This window comes from Microtus ochrogaster, chromosome 2 (genome assembly GCF_000317375.1).
Source record: "Microtus ochrogaster isolate Prairie Vole_2 chromosome 2, MicOch1.0, whole genome shotgun sequence".
NCBI classification, from domain to species: Eukaryota; Metazoa; Chordata; class Mammalia; order Rodentia; family Cricetidae; genus Microtus; species Microtus ochrogaster.
In genome coordinates this window covers 24,393,880-24,409,888 of record NC_022010.1, presented here as the reverse complement: position 1 = coordinate 24,409,888, position 16,009 = coordinate 24,393,880, and positions in this window count along the sequence as shown.

The window sequence follows — 16,009 nt, the reverse complement described above, 5'->3', positions numbered from 1 at the left end:
CCCACCCCAGCATGTCTGACACCCACCCCAGCATGTCTGACCCCCACCCCGGCATGTCTGTCCACTTGTCAAAGTTGCATTCCTGGAGTTCTCTGCACAGCTAGCTTGCAGGCAGCTTCACAGGTCCAGCAATTTCCCCTCTGTTCTGTAGCTTACCTGGTCAGAGTCTCCTCCAGCAGTCTTTACTGTTTCTAGAACCCTGAGAAGGGAACCGGGTGAATCCTAGACATTTTAGCACCTACTGCACACCTTTAATCCCAGCACTCGGGAGGCAGAGGCAGGTGGATCTCTGTGGGTTCGAGACCAGCCTGGTCTATAGAGCTAGTTCCAGGACAGACTCCAAAACCACAGAGAAACCCTGTCTCGAAAAACAAAACAAAAAACAAAACAAAACAAAAAAAAAACAGACATGTGAAGTTTGTTTACTTCCCAAGTCCGAGGAGTCTTCTTCCTCTCTCCTAGATGGATGTTTGATGTAGAAAAGACAGTTATACAGTCTATACAATATTAGGAAAAACCCAGCTATTTTAGGCAGGGGCTCTAGAGTAAAGGCTCTTAAACTTTTTCTGCCCTTGATTCATATATATATATATATATATATATATGCATATATATGTAGATATGTATATATGCATGTATGTATATATATATATTGCAAATCGAACACTTAATGATCACGAATCATACCGAAGTATTTATTAAAGATGTACATAATTTTGCATATCCATGGAATGAATGAGCTTGTTTATTTTTACATGAAGAATCTAATGTTGGCTGAATATTTGATACTCAGGGACACGGAGCATCTTGGATGCTTTTTGGAGTTGATGGGTGTTTTGATTTTATATTTGTCAGTGCTAAGAATTCCATTTCACACACATATGTAGTAGAAAATGAGAGAAGTATGTTTAGGGCCACTTCAGAAATGGTGGGGAATTCTGCTCTAGCTTCAAATCAAAGTTCACTTAAAGAGGCTTATGAAATTCAGGCCAGCAACTCAAACTGTAGTTCCTAAGATCAAACATTCTGACTCAGGACAGTCCAAAGATAAATGGATTTGATACCTACCTGCTGAGGGATGACGGTAGGAGACTTGGGAGTCTTTGTTTTTCTGTGTTAAATCATTATGTTTCGAGAAGAGCAGAAAACTTCCATTACGCCATGAAAAAACACCAAGATTCATGACGGACAATAACGCCTGACAGGGCTTCTTGGTGCTTTATAGTGGGTGTGAGGGTAATGCTTGCGCAAAAGGCTCCAGGCTCCAGTATAGTCTTGCGATACAACACGGGTGAGTCCCGCCAGAAATGCCGTGGATCTATTACACACTTTATTTTGAGTTATTTTTGGTTGCTGTGCCTTCAGAAACCCTTGCACCCTTGCCACGTTTACCCCGGTTCCACGCTCAGTTCTGTGACCCACAGTTTAAGTTTCTAGACTCTAGAGGAACAAAACTAGCAGAGTGTGTCCATGTGTGCTTGTATGTAAGCTCTTTGTGTGCCCGTGTGTGTGTGTGTGTGTGTGTGTGTGTGTGTGTGTGTGTGTATGTATGTATGTGTGTGTATCTCTTTGTAAGAGGTGGGGGGTGGAGCTCCTTGAACTTTGACTAGACCTCTTGGTTGAAAGGTGAATGGGGCTGAAGTTCAGCCCTCGTTCTATGCCCATGACGTGGTACAGAGAGCACCGTAAAGAAGTTCGAAGAAGCCGGGGCTTCCCCAGCTATGGATCCTTGAACCACTCTTTAGTTAGATGGAGACTGTGCTAGCTGATTCTACGCCAATTTGGCATAAGTTGGGCTCCTTAGAGAGGAGGAGACTTAGAAAATACCTTCCTAAGACCAGGCATTTTCTTAACTAGCTAATAACGGCAAGGGCACGCCCATTGTGGGTGGTGCCATCCTTGGGCCAGTGATCATGGGTTCCATAAGAAAGCAGAGCAAGCAAGCTCCTTGCTTGCTTGTGTAAGCAACACCCCTCCGTGGCCTCTGCAACAATAAGCTCCTGCCTCCAGGTTCCTGCCCTTCTTGAGTTCCTGCCCTCAGTGCTTCTGAAAATGAACTGTTGTGAGAGACTGTGAGCAACAGTGACCATTTCCTCCCCAAGCTGCTTGATGTTTTCTCACCGCAACAGTCGCCCTAACTGGGACCGAGACACTTGTCACAACGTGCGAAACACAACCCTGAGGAGTGGCCTAGAGGTGACAAATGGAGTGGAGATATTACTCTGAGACGCCAGGAAGATTCCCAAGGCCTAGGAATGCCCTTTACTTGACCTTTGCTCTGGCTCCATCCATCTCTCTTAGCCGCCTAAGTACTTGGCCAGCAGCCAAGAGGCTGTAGCTACAGCTGTGCAAACTGCAGAGGAAACAGAAAGTGACATGGAATTAGCCCGGGATTTCAAAGCCACTCTATTCTGTGTTGAAACTTGCTCAGGTTTGGCAAAGCATTGAAGAGCCTAGCTCGGGGTTTTCTTTGCACTGGGTAAGTTGGCACCAAGTCCAGGAAGGAGGCAAATTGGACGTCACTGGTACCAACCGGCTGTGGGAGCAGATCAGAAGCAGAAAGCACATGTCCTCATAAGCCAGTGGGTGAGACTCCTGAAGAAACCCAAGAACTACCTGGGAAAACATCTTTCCAACTAACCCTTATATTGTGTGGTGTGGTGTGTGTTTGTGTGTGTGTGCCTGTGTAAGTGATGCTGGGGTGGTACCCAGAGCTTTATGAAAGCTAAATGTGTTCTTTTAAAGTTCATTTAATTTTTATTTATGTGTGTGTGCGTGTGTGTGTGCATGTGTACCACATGTGTGCAGGTGCCCTAGGAGACCAGAAGATTCATGGAACTGGAGTTACAGGTTGTCATGAACTGCCCGACGGGTACAGGGAACCACACCTGGGTCCTCTACAAGAGCAGCAAACGCTCTTAACCATTGAACCGCCTCTCCAGCTTCTGTATTTTGTTTATTAATTAACATGCCATAATTAATATAATTAGATCTGCATGGTTTCACTGAAAACACACGATACCCCTTTCCTGGCTGATGTTCACATAGTTATTGGACATGTTAGGATCAAAGCCTGGGCTCTGGCAGCCCTAGTAAACAAGGTTTGGATACCCAGGCTCAGTGAGCCAATTGGACAGACAAGAGAACAATGAAAATCAGAGATAGGGGGTCTTTTCAAGGTAGTCACATTGGGAAGAGTAACAAATACAGAGGTCTTTTTTGTTCATCTTTGGGGTCCTAATATGAGGTTTAGGTTTAAACAGAAGGCAAGAGGCATGCATAGGTCCTGGTTAAGGTGTGGTTTCAGCCGTGTTTGCTCTCGTTACCCAGACTGCATGATGGTCTCTCTTACAAGGTGGGATACAGTATGGTATTTCAATATGTATATGCCAAGGTGACAGGCATTCTTTGTTCTATCCCTCTCCTTTTTCTCCTTTCCCCATCTGTTCTTCTCTCTTTGTCTTCTCTTCCATCCCTTCTCCTTCCAGCTGCCGTGAACTAAACAACTTTGCTCCTCCACCCGCCCTCCAGCGTGATGCTCTACTTCGCCACAGACACGGGATGAATGGAGGAGGCAGAGGTTAAAGGGATGCATTGGATCCCTTGGAACTGGAGTTACAGGCATTGCTGGGATGCCCCGTTTTGATGTCATCTTTCCATCTGTTGCTTTCATTGGTTAATTAATAAAGAAACTGCTTGGCCTTTGATAGGACAGAAAATTAGGTAGGCAGAGTAGACAGAACAGAATGCTGGGAGAAAGAAGCCGAGTCGGCAGTCGCCATGATTTTCCCACTCCAGACAGACACAGGTTAAGATCTTTTCTGGTAAGCCAGCTCGTGGTGCTACACAGATATTAGAAATGGGTTAGATCAATATGTAAGAGCTAGCCAATAAGAGGTTATAACTATTGGGCCAAGCAGTGTTTAAAAGAATACAGTTTCCGTGTAATTATTTGGGGGCATAAGCTAGCCATGCGGGAGCCGGGGTGGCCAGAACACAGCCCGCCGCTCCCACTACTACACCGTTTCTTTTACAGTGGCTGGAATCCAAATTCCAGTCCTCCGGATTCCCTACCTGCTGAACCATCTCTCTAGCCCCACCTTGGTTTTTATTTGATTTGATTTCTATTAGGATGGGGGTTTCTCACTGGTCTAGATCTTACTGATCAGGCTAGGGTAGCTAGCCAGCCAGGACTAACGCCCTGCCTGTTTCGAGTTCTCCTCTACTAGGATTTCAATGTGTATCAGCACCCCAGCTTTTATCTCTTTCCTTAGATGGTGCTCATCAGTACCCTGTACAAAGAGGCTCTCCCTTCCTCTGGGGCTGTCTGGAACTTGTTGAAGTGTCGAGTCTGATGGGCTCCACGGTGTTTGGCTCTCACTGGTATCAGCTCCTGTAAGGGAGGGAACTGAGCCAGGGGAGTTCTGCCCACAGTGGAGTGTGAAGCCCATCAGTCCTTCACAGCTCAGCGGGGGGGGGGGGAGAAGCAAATGTAATTTCTCCTCTCGGTTTTTGCCTCAAATGCATCACAAATTGGAGTCGCTTCGTGTCCAAAGGCTCATTAGAAAATGCTTCTGAAAGTCATCGCGGCCATTAAAGCTCATTCCGAAGAGAGATTTTATGTTCTTCACATTTATTTGTTAAAGATCAAGTTGAAAAAAAAATTAATTGCCAGCTGTCTTGGGCTTAGTGACAGAATCTAAGTGAAAACGCAGGGGAGACCCCACTTGGTAATAACAAAGTTCCCCTCCTCCACGAAAGCCTGGCCTTTTAGGCAAAGGACTTGTGGTTACTGCTTAAAAAATCACAACTGCGGATTAAAAATTCCATCAGAATCAATTTCGATGAAATGGGTGGCCTCAAGTTCCAGTAACTTTAACTGACCTGAGCTGCTTTGTTTGGCAGGAGAGGGCAGCGGGATAGTTTTCTAGGTGGGTAGTCACTCTTAGGACTCGTTGGTAGAGTTTGAGTACAGCCCCCCGCCCCCCCCCACCACCATTGCCACCTTTAGTTACTGATGTGTTAGTCCTGGGCTGTATTTTGTCAAAGTTTTATAGAATTTGTCCTTTGGCAATTTCATGCTTGTACAAAGTACATTCCGGGTCCCATAACTCCTGTCCTGTCTAATCTCCCTCTATTTCCTCCCCTCCTCCCCTCAAGTCCCCCTCCCATATTCATATCCGCTTAAGAAAAATGACGTAAGTATTTTATTCTATGAGAATTTCATACAATGTGTTTCATCCTATCTGCCCCTCACTTTGCTCCTCCAATTTCTCTTGGATCTCCAATGCGCATGCCCCCCTACCCAACTTCATGTTTCATTTCTCTCTCTTTCTTCTTCCCCCAACTTAGCACAATCAGTGCTTCCCATGTGCCTGCTGGTGTGGGCTATCTACTGGAATGTGCTCCATCTACCACGGACCCCATTTCTAATGAAAACTGAGTCTCTCTCTCTCTCTCTCTCTCTCTCTCTCTCTCTCTCTCTCTCTCTCTCTCTCAGAAAACACCAGCTCTCAGAGACTCCTCTATCAGGAGTGGGGCCTTCTGCTTCCCTCCCCCATCCGGGTTGGAATGCTGACTGGCTTTATTCTCTGTCCATCTTCTGCAGGTAACTGCTGGATTGGGTCAGATCTTTGGCCCAAGACGGAGTCACCGGGGACACTGAGGTGGATGACCCATGTGGGGCCCAGCCCCTTCAGAGATTCTCAGGAGTCTGTTGACCCTGTCTCAGAAGAGCTTGCCCATAGCCTTCTGCTATCTTAATAGCCAGAGTTCCACCCCATCCCCTCTCCTTGCCCCCCTTCCACCGGCCCCTCTGCCCCCATAAACTTTGCTTACTGAAGTCCTCTCTGCCTGCAACAGCTTCTTTTGTCCTTAATGCTTTCCTGCCACACTCGAGCCCAACTACAAGCACCCTATAAAACTGAAACTCCTTTTGGGTGCTGCTGCTTTCTCTTCTCCTGGGGATAGTTGGACGGTTCACACCCTGGGTAAAGCTTAGCCCTGCGGCCTCAGTGTGGCTCTGGTGTCAGGGTCTCTAGTTAGGCCACACTGTAACCACAGCTGCTGTGAGTTCATTCACACAGTGGCCGTGACATGTCCGGGAGATAGTGCTTCATCTCAATGCTCCCTGAGTCCCGGCTCTTCCAACCCTTTCCGCCTCCACTTCCCTGAGGGTCCCCGAGCTCACGGGAAGGATGTGTGCTGTAAATGTCCCATTTAGAGCTGAGCACTCTACTGACACTGGTTCTCTGCTTCCTGACCAGCTTCATTTTGTTCTTTGAAGTCCACTCTCCAGCATCACCTATGCGACTGTGGGTTTACCATTGCCCATTGGAGCCTGGTGGCCTCTTGCAGTTTGCATATGCCTGGGAAGACAGTGACTACCTCTCCTCTGTAATCCATCAGTAGGGAATGGTTCAGCAGGGAGGGGTCAGACCATTTTCTGTGAAATGAGTGGCCTCAATTTTCAGTTAATTTAACGGAAATGATCTGCTTCATTTGGTAGTTGAGGGCAGTGGGGTAGCTTTCTAGATAACTGCTCATTCTTAGGACTAACCAATAGAGTTTGAATATACACTGCGCACGCTCACATACACACACACTGGCACCTGTAGCTACTGGTGTTTTAGTCCTGGACTGCATGACACTTGACGCCCGCACGAGCCCTTCCTTCAGCCATGATTGACTGCTGACCAACCCAGTTTGGCAAAAAACCGTTTCAGTCCGTCACAGCTGAGCCGTAATTTTAGAAGCTTGATCTTTAAACTAAACGAGCATGATGTATTTATGGTGTCCAATCTTCAGGTGTTTTTCTCTTTTCCGTGCTAGGGCTTGAACCTGGAGCCTCACACATACTAGTCAGATGCTTTACCATAGGGCTACACTTCCAGGCTCCAATGTTAAATATCCATCAATTCATTCATTTATTCATTCATTCACATTCCTGTGTGTGTGTGTGTGTGTGTGTGCAGGTGCACAAATGTGTGCAAGCTCATGGAGGCCAGAGGATAATGTTGGCTGTCATTTCTCAAGGGCCCTTTTTTTGTCATTTATTTGAGACAGTCTTTCAGTGGCCAGGAGCTCCCCGACAGGCTAGAGAGACTGGCCAGACAACCCCAGGAATCCTCCTCTTTCTGCCTCTAAAGTACTGGGATTACAATGTCAGTCACCACACTTGCTGGTTTCATTCGGGTTCTGGGGATTGAATTCAGGACCTTGTGTTTGGAAGGTAAGCAAATGTGTGCTGACAGAGCCACTTCCCTCATCCCTTACATGTTTTGTTTTTTTTTTTTTTTGGATTGAGAATTGACACTTACCTCACATATCAGCATGTAAATATATATATTTGTGGTATACAATGTGATACATAAGTTTATGTGCATATATAGGACATATGTCATATAACGATCAAAGCGCTTCCAACTACTAGCATTTTAAGGTTGATATTTGAATCACGCTAACATGCTGTAGTAGTATAGTCTTCAATTTTTAATTAGTTAATCAAGTATTATTTTCCCGAGGCAGGGGTCTCACGTAGCACAGGCTGGCTCCTCGCCTTCTGTACAGCCATGGATGACATTGAACTCTCCGTCTCCCAAGTTCTGTGATGACAGGGAAGCAGTCACTATGCCAGTCTCCCTTTTCTTGATTGACACTTAACTGCGTGTTGTATAAACTGACACATAATTGAGAATATTTATGGGGTACAATGTGATGTAAGTAGCCTATCCATCACTTTAAACATTTATCATCCCTTTGTGGAGTGAACATTCAAAGTCATGTCTTCTAACTACTGCAAGTCTGTAATGTGTCATTAATAATTCTGTCCACCCTAATGTGCGCCAGAACTTCAGGACACAGGTCTCCTAACTGCACAGTCCTGGGCCTTGCCCATTCTGCCTTCGTGCCCACTTCTCTACACTATTCTCCTCTTCGTTTACTGCCGTGTGTGTATACGCAAAGGATATGAAATTAGTGTATCAGGGGCCAGTGGGATAACTCAGGGGGTAAGGGCACTTGATGCACAAGCCTGGGGACTTCGATTTGGTCCATGGAACCCACATAAGGGCAGAAGGAGAGAACCAACTCCACGGTTGCCTTCTGGTCTCCATAGGTGTACCTTTGTATGTGCATGCCCACAGACATATTATACACATACATACACATCAATAACCTTTAAACATTAAAAAAGGAAACCAGCAGTCAAAGAGATAACTATGCTCTCATTTTTATTTCAGCTTGATTGACAAGGACCAAGGTATGGAACCAACCTTAGCATTCATTAATTGATGGAAAAAATAAAGAAAATGTCACACACACACAGGGATACTATTAAGGCACCACAAAAAGGAATATTTAGCTATTCCAAGGAAGACCTCCTGTAATTTATGAGAACCCAGAGAGATCTGCCCTGGAGGACGTTATATTAAAAGAAATAACGCAGGTGCCACGTGATCGCATTTGTATGGATTGTTCATGTCTTGGAAAGTCTAGAAAGAGTGATCTCGAGTTTTCTGTGTGTAAACTGAAGCAGCATGAAGATACAGCTCCAGTCTTCTGATGCCCAATAGGTCTGCAATGAGTTAAGCTATGGAGGACCCAACCAAGAGGCACTGAGGGGCTTAGGTTTCAGTGAACGGGTGGCTTCTCAGAAGCCTCATAAATACATGTGCTCAACTATGTTCATAGCAGCTTTGTTTGTCATAGCCAGAACCTGGAAACAACCTAAATGCCCCTCGACCGAAGAATGGATAAGGAAAATGTGGTACATTTACACAATGGAGTATTACACAGTAGAAAAAAAACACAACATCTTGAATTTTGCAGGAAAATGGATGGAGGTAGAAAACATTATTTTGAGTGAGGTAACTCAGACACAGAGAGACAATTACCACATGTATTCACTCATAGGTGGTTTTTAAACAAAAAGCAAAGAATAACCAGCCTACTAACCACAATCCCAGAGAACTTAGACAACAATGAGGACACTAAGAGAGACTTACATAGATCTAATCTACATGGGAAGTAGAAAGTAGAAAAAGACAAGATCTCCTGAGTACATTGGAAGCATAGGGACCTAAGGGGGGGGTGTCCAAAAGGGGAGGGGAGAGATAGGGAGGGGATCAGAGAAAAATGTAGAGCTCAATAAAAATCAATAAATGAAAAAAAATAGTTGAAGCTAGGCAGACAAGAAGAAACAAGACAGGGTTCCAAGGGTAAGGGATACTGAATACTCATGTGCTCATGACCTAAGGTGAATCTGGGGATGGAATTACTGAGCCAAGAAGGTTCAAGAGACATCAACAGTAGAGGCAAAGAGAGGCCTGCAAGAAGCAAGAAGAAAATGCTGTTGTCAGGGGGAAGATGCTGAACTACTGTCGGGTGAAAGACTTTTCTTGGGTAGATTTCAGGTAGGGAACCCGTGACAGACTGGAGTAACACTTCCATCAGTCTCACTTGGTGAACCAGTGAAGTTCACTGAAACAGTGACTAAGAGGAGTATGGATGTGAGGGGCTCCTTACAGCAACAGGGAGGGCTCAAAAGCAGACACGTCCCCATGGGTGGTCGACACCCAGAAGTTGCATGTCTGGAGCCCCTGAAGGATTTGCAGGTGGCTCTCAACAAGTCCGAGTAGCTTGGTCATTCAGAATCTCTTTCCATAGTATCTGTTGCCGGCCCCACAGCTTTTCATGAATCTTGAAAGTTTCAGCATCTCCAACCAAATATGTGAGATTTATTCTTTTTCTATCTGCACCTTCCGGAGTCGGGGGAGGAATGTCTCAATTAGGAGACAACCAGGATGCAATAGCTAGACTGTGTTGGGGGACTCCATATTCTTATCTCGAGTCCTGGTCCTGATGCAGAGGTGTTGCCTGCTTTTGAGATGATTGCTGCATTGATAGCATCAGTGCAGCATTTAAGACAGAAAAGAGACATCCAGGCTCATAGAGCACATTTAGTTCAACAGAACTTTCATCAAAAATAGCACACATGAAATGGTCTTTTCTTTAAAAAAATGTTTATTTATTATGTATTTGTGTATGTGTGTGTGTGTGTGTGTGTGTGTGTGTGTGTGTGTGTGAGAGAGAGAGAGAGAGAGAGAGAGAGAGAGAGAGAGAGAGAGAGAGGTCAGAGATTTTTTTTTAACCTCAAAACAACACAAATCAGTTTTTTTTTTTTTTTTTTTTGATTGAGGACGCCTGAGCTTGGAAACTCCAGGGGTAGCTGTGACTGTAAATTTGCTGGAATATGGTGCTAAAGAGGATTGTTTTCTTGGGCTGGAGAGATGTTTAAGAATTCTTGTTGTTCAGCTGGCCTTGGTGAGTTCTCATTAGATCAGCTCCACCATCACAGGAGCATGTGATCAAACTGGACTCTGTAAACGTGGCTGACAATGAGTGCTGACTGAGAACCCAAGGACAATGGCACTGGGTTTTGATTCTATTCCACGTACTGGCTTTGTGGGAACCTAGTCTGTTTGGATGTTCACCTTCCTAGATCTGGATGGAGGGGGGAGGACCTTGGACTTACCACAGGGCAGGGAACCCTGACTGCTCTTTGGACTGGAAAAGGAGGGGGAAGTGGGGGGAGGGGAAGGGAAATGGGAGGAGGGAAGGGAGTGAAAATTTGTAATAATAATAATAAAAGAAAAGAAAAGAAAAAAAGAATACTTGTTGTATTTGCAGAGACTGAGCCAGAGCCCCTCATTGCTCCCGCAGCACTGAGGTTACAGGTACAACTCTATGCCAAGTAAGCTTCATAAGAGGGTACTGGGTCTCGGACCTCAAAGCTTCAAACTCGTTCAGCAAACACTTCACCAACTGGACCATCTCCCCAGTCCCATCCTTGACAGGATCATGTGATCTCCATTCTACTCAAACTCCACTGTCCTATAAAACATCATTTAGTGAACTGTGAACTCACGTGTTCGAACACTTGGTCCCTAACTGGTGATGCTGTTTGGGGAGGTTATGGAACCTTTAGGAGGTGCCATCCTTGCTGGAGGAAGTGTCACTAAGGGTAAACTTTGAAGGTTGATAGCTTCACTCTACTTCCTGTTCTGTTTCTTTCTGCTTCCTGTGTGTGTGGATGAAAATGCAACGAGCCTGCTTCCTGATCATTACGGCATGCTGGGCCTTCCACACTATGATGGACACAAACTCACTGGAAGAATAAGCCAAAACAAACACTTCCTTCCTTTTGGTCATGGTGTTTCACCATAGCAAACAGTACGAACCAGTACATTACTGTGTGAGTTGCTTTCCTCATTACTGTGACAGAATACCTGGAAAAAGCACCTCCGGGAAGCTGCTTTGTTCTCGTAGCTTCCAAGTGGTGCAGTGTATCACTGTGAGGAAATGATTGCCGCCGCAGGAGCGCGAGGCAACTGGTCACTCACGCCACATTGTCACATCGTCACATCCGCAGTCTGGAAGCAGAGAACAGACAGGAAGTGGGGCTTGGTAATTGAATTCCCAGGCGTCTACTCTCAGTTACCAGCTTCCTCCTGGTAGCATCACTAGCTGGGAACCAAGTGTAAATGCACAAGCCTGTGAGGGACTTTTCACATTCAAAGGGCAGCATTCCCCCCAAGGGAATCTTTTTCTCCATCAGTTCAAGTCCTCTCAAGTTCTAGCATTTTCTTCTTCCCTCCCAACACAATGTGATGGCCTGGCTGCCCCCTGCCGCTGCTCATAACCCCCTGCAGCCTGTTAGACTCTCCTCTGGTCTGGCCTAAGGCCCAGTGTCTTTTTGGGAACAGTTCCAAGAAGCATTGATAATCACGTTATTGATCTCTGTTTAGCCGTGGACTTTACTTAGAACGGGTATTTAGGGACAGCGTCACAGAGCTGCAATCTTTACAATGTCATAAGGTCCAGCAAAGGACTTCATCCAGGATGCATTTCTTGTTCTGCTGATGCTGCCTTGAAAAAAAATGTATATACACAAATGCACACACACACACACACACACATATGTATGTATGTGGGCTACAAGTTACATAGAGAACACGGGGATACTTGTCATGTTGGTGAGGCTGAATTGATTCTTATTTGAATGGATGAAACACAGGGAGGGGCTTGTTGCGAAAGGAATATGGAAAGGAAGTGTTGCTGCAGTTGTTAGGGTCGGAGCCTGGCCCTAGCAGCCCTGACAACCTAGACTTGGCTGCCCACCCTCATCAAGCAAATTAATGGGGAAGGTAGCACTGAGACTCATGGAGAGAAGTTTTGTTCAGCACAGCTACATCATCAGCAAGGCAAACACTGTATGTATCGAACCATCTTCCTAATCCCCGCTCTCTGTTCTCAAAGAGACTTGTGAACCACTGACTTCACCCCCACAGCAATAACCCATTGCCAAACTATACGTCTTCTTTCTCTTATGTCCAAGATTCTTGGTCTTCAAAATGACATGATGATGCTACAATCAAGATACGGTGGAGATGAATCTCTTATATGGATATACATATAATGTTTTAGAGAAGACAGGTGGATTTCAATATCATGTTTGTCATAGGTGTGTGTGTGTGTGTGTGTGTGTGTGTGTGTGTGTATCTGTCTGCCTGCCATCTATCTAAATGTGTTGTGTCTTTGTGTGAGAGCCGGAAGAGGGCACTGGGTCCCTTGGAGCTGAAGTCTCAGGCAATTGTGTACCACCCAATGTGGCATCTGAAAACCAAACTCAGATCTTCTGGAAATGAACCCTACACTCTTAACTTCTGAGCCATCTCCCAGTTCCAAGAGAGATGTCTGTACAGTTGTTTTACTTAGTGTGTTTAAACTATAGTTTTGCATAGAAGGAAAGTGGGTTGATATCATCTTTCATGAGAACGTTTTGAGTAGTGAAAAGATAAAGTCTGTGTACATCACAAACGGAATGGTAAACGGTTTGCTATGCTATGGGGTACATTGAGACAATGCTTGCATCGGATGGCCTGTAGGCAAGTCTGTGGAGCATTCTCTTGACTAATAACTGAGACAGGAGGGCCCAGCCATAGTTCTGTTGTTCTAATTGCTTTATAAGCATAAAGACCTTAGTTCAGCCCCAAGCATCCACATAAATTCCAGAGTGGTTTCAAATACGAACCATTCCTCATCAAGGTCACATGTTGGAGTCATTGGTCCCCAGTTGGTGACACTGTCTTGGAAGGTTCTGGAAGTTGCATAGGGTAGGACATAGAAGGGGAAAGTATTTTATTAGAGGCATGCTTTTGAAAATTACACCTGGTCCTTGGTCCTCTTCTCTCTGCCCCCCACCCCACCATTAGGTGAGCGTCTGTGCTCTGCCATACCCTCCCCGGTGTGATACCGCTAAACGGTGGACCAGTATATTCCTCCTTTGAAGGCGTTTTGCAAGCTAAAGAACAACAATCCCAGCACTGGTGATGTAGAGACAGACACACACTGTCATGTCCATTTTTCACGTGGGTGCTGGCACTTGACGGACCGAGCCATTTCTCCAGCCACCGTAGCTCTTCTTACAGTGGAAAATTCTGTGCCGACCACGAACTGAGAGCCCGAGGGCCACACAACGGTTCTGCTTCTTCAGGATTCTGCTGCCCCATAGCGGGATTGCCAGCATGTGGATATGTCTCCCAGCCCATCAAACTCATGCCGGTCTCTTTCAACTCAGCCTGGGGCAAATGTTTGTTCTACATCTTCCCTCTCTAGAGAGACTTCATCTTCTCATATTAAAAAAATAATACAGCCCTGTTTCCTCAGAGGGGCCTGTACCTCTCTCATAGAACAAGAAGAATTTGTGCAGCTCAAAAAGCAGCATAGGAATTGGCACAACGTCCCCGTGTGAGAATTTCAGAGCGTCTTTACCTGGAGAAGGTATATCAGAATCTTTGGGACCTCATTATTTTAGGAATGCCCTCACGTATACACTCAGAGTTGTGCCTCCATGATCTCCTAGGCAGTTTTATATCCAAGGGAGATGCCTATCAAGAAGAAGAAGAAGAGCGCTAATAGATGTTGTGGAATCTACCATTCTGTCTGATACCCCATTCCCCACTTCTACTCCATCCCAGGCTCTGTGCCTTTTGCTATCAGCTGCCCCTTGCCTGAGAAGTTCTTTCCTTATGTACTGATGTGACCATCACCTCCGCTTCAGACGGTTGGGTTTTTGTTTTTTGTATGTTTGTTTGTATACGGCAACAATCAAGGCATCAATGTTTCTTCCATGGGATTTCCCCCTTTTCTTCTTACCCTGTCTTATTTTCCTCCGTCTCCCAGAATCATTAGGCAAACTGCATATTTTCCTTGTTCATCAGCTTCATGCCTGTCTCTCCTGGGAGGGCAAAGCCTTTCACTCACTGTAAATTCTTTAGAGCGGAGATGGTGCTCGGCACACCACAGGCACTCAGTGTGTATTTGTTGATTGGCAGAAGGAATGAAAACATAATTGTACAGATGTGTAGCATGTTCTGCTTCGGCGTTTTATGTGAACTTGATATCATAGAGATGTTTCCACAACCCGCTTATTTTTTTCTGTTTAATAATAGATTTCAATAGTCTCTCTATGACAGTACATAAAGAAACACACCATTCTCTTTTGATGGCTGCAATAGGATTCTGCAGTATAGCTATAATAAAGTGTGTTCAACCAGTTTTCTGCTGATGGACTTGGCATTTTTTTTTTCCCCTCAACAATGCCGGCACTTCACTCAAGCAGAATATTTCTCTAGAATAAACACCAAGAGGTGAAATTGCTTGGTGAAAAAAGGTGAAGGAAAATTTGACAGCTCGTTTGCATTTCCACTACTTCCCCTTACAGACGAGGGTATTTATAATCCCATACGCTACCCCTCCCTGCATCTCCTCCCCCTCCCCATTGGATGGGGGAGAAAATTCTTCTAAGTTGGTGCAACACAGTTGGTGAGAGCGGATCATTTTGGGCTGCTCCAGACAGATGAGCCATGCGCTGAAGTTTCTGAACAAGCCGCCGGGATGGCTATCTTGATGCTCCTTCCAATCCCATGCCACCTCTTCTCTGCTTGGTTTCCTACCAGGCCAACCATGAACCAGCCAGCACAAGCACCAGAGTGCACCTCTCCCTCAGTTTATCAGTTGCCATGTGGCACACAAGGCCACACCCTAAGGCCAGGACCCCAAAGCTCTTTGCGGAATGAATTCCCACAACAGATTATCTCATTCTCAACTCAATCAGCATTTGAAATCTGTACCCACCAAATAGGGCCTTGAGCTTGTGCTCTCAAGTATGCGATCCCTCCTGTTGTTTCGCTGGGATTGGTCAAGTCTTCAATGACATCACTGACTCCTTGCTGACAGAAGTCATTAGTCCTAGGGGTTTTTCACATGCCATCTCCCTCCCTCACCTCAAATTCATTGCCTGTCATTGACAATGAGTCTGCAGTGACTTCAGTCAGTTGTCCAAGGGCTGGAAACATAGTTTTTTATGTAAGCTACAGTGCTATTTGTGATGGGAGAGGAAGAAGTCCTACAAATGAAAGAGGGCTGGGACAGATGTAGGGAGTAGGCTACGCTGACTTTTTTTTTTTTAACTCTTGTTCATAAAATGTGGCTTTCGTCAACATCTTGAAGTAGAAACATAGAAGGTTCCCTTGCCCTTTGCTTCGTGGCAAACGGGAACAGCTCTAGTCCGAGTTGAATTCCTTCATTAAGGAGAAGCCATCTGTCAGATAGAGTGACACATGCCTATAGTCCCAGATGCTTAGGAGATTGAAGCAGGGGGATCACAAGTTTGAGACCTGACTTTGCTACAGGGTGAGTTCTGGAAAACTTAATGTGATTCAGTCTCAAAATAAGAAGTAGCAAGGTGACTTGAGTGTAGCTCTCATCTAGGACTTCCCCTGAGGAGCTAGGATGAGGCTCAGCAGTAAGGTCCATTTAGAATCTCCAGTGAGTGGCTGGAGCATCTCAATGGCAGAACTCCTCCTCCCTAGAACTCCACAATGGGACTGGAGGCACGGCTCAGTGGTAGAGTACTTGTTTAGCACACCAGCATTGGGGCCTGGGG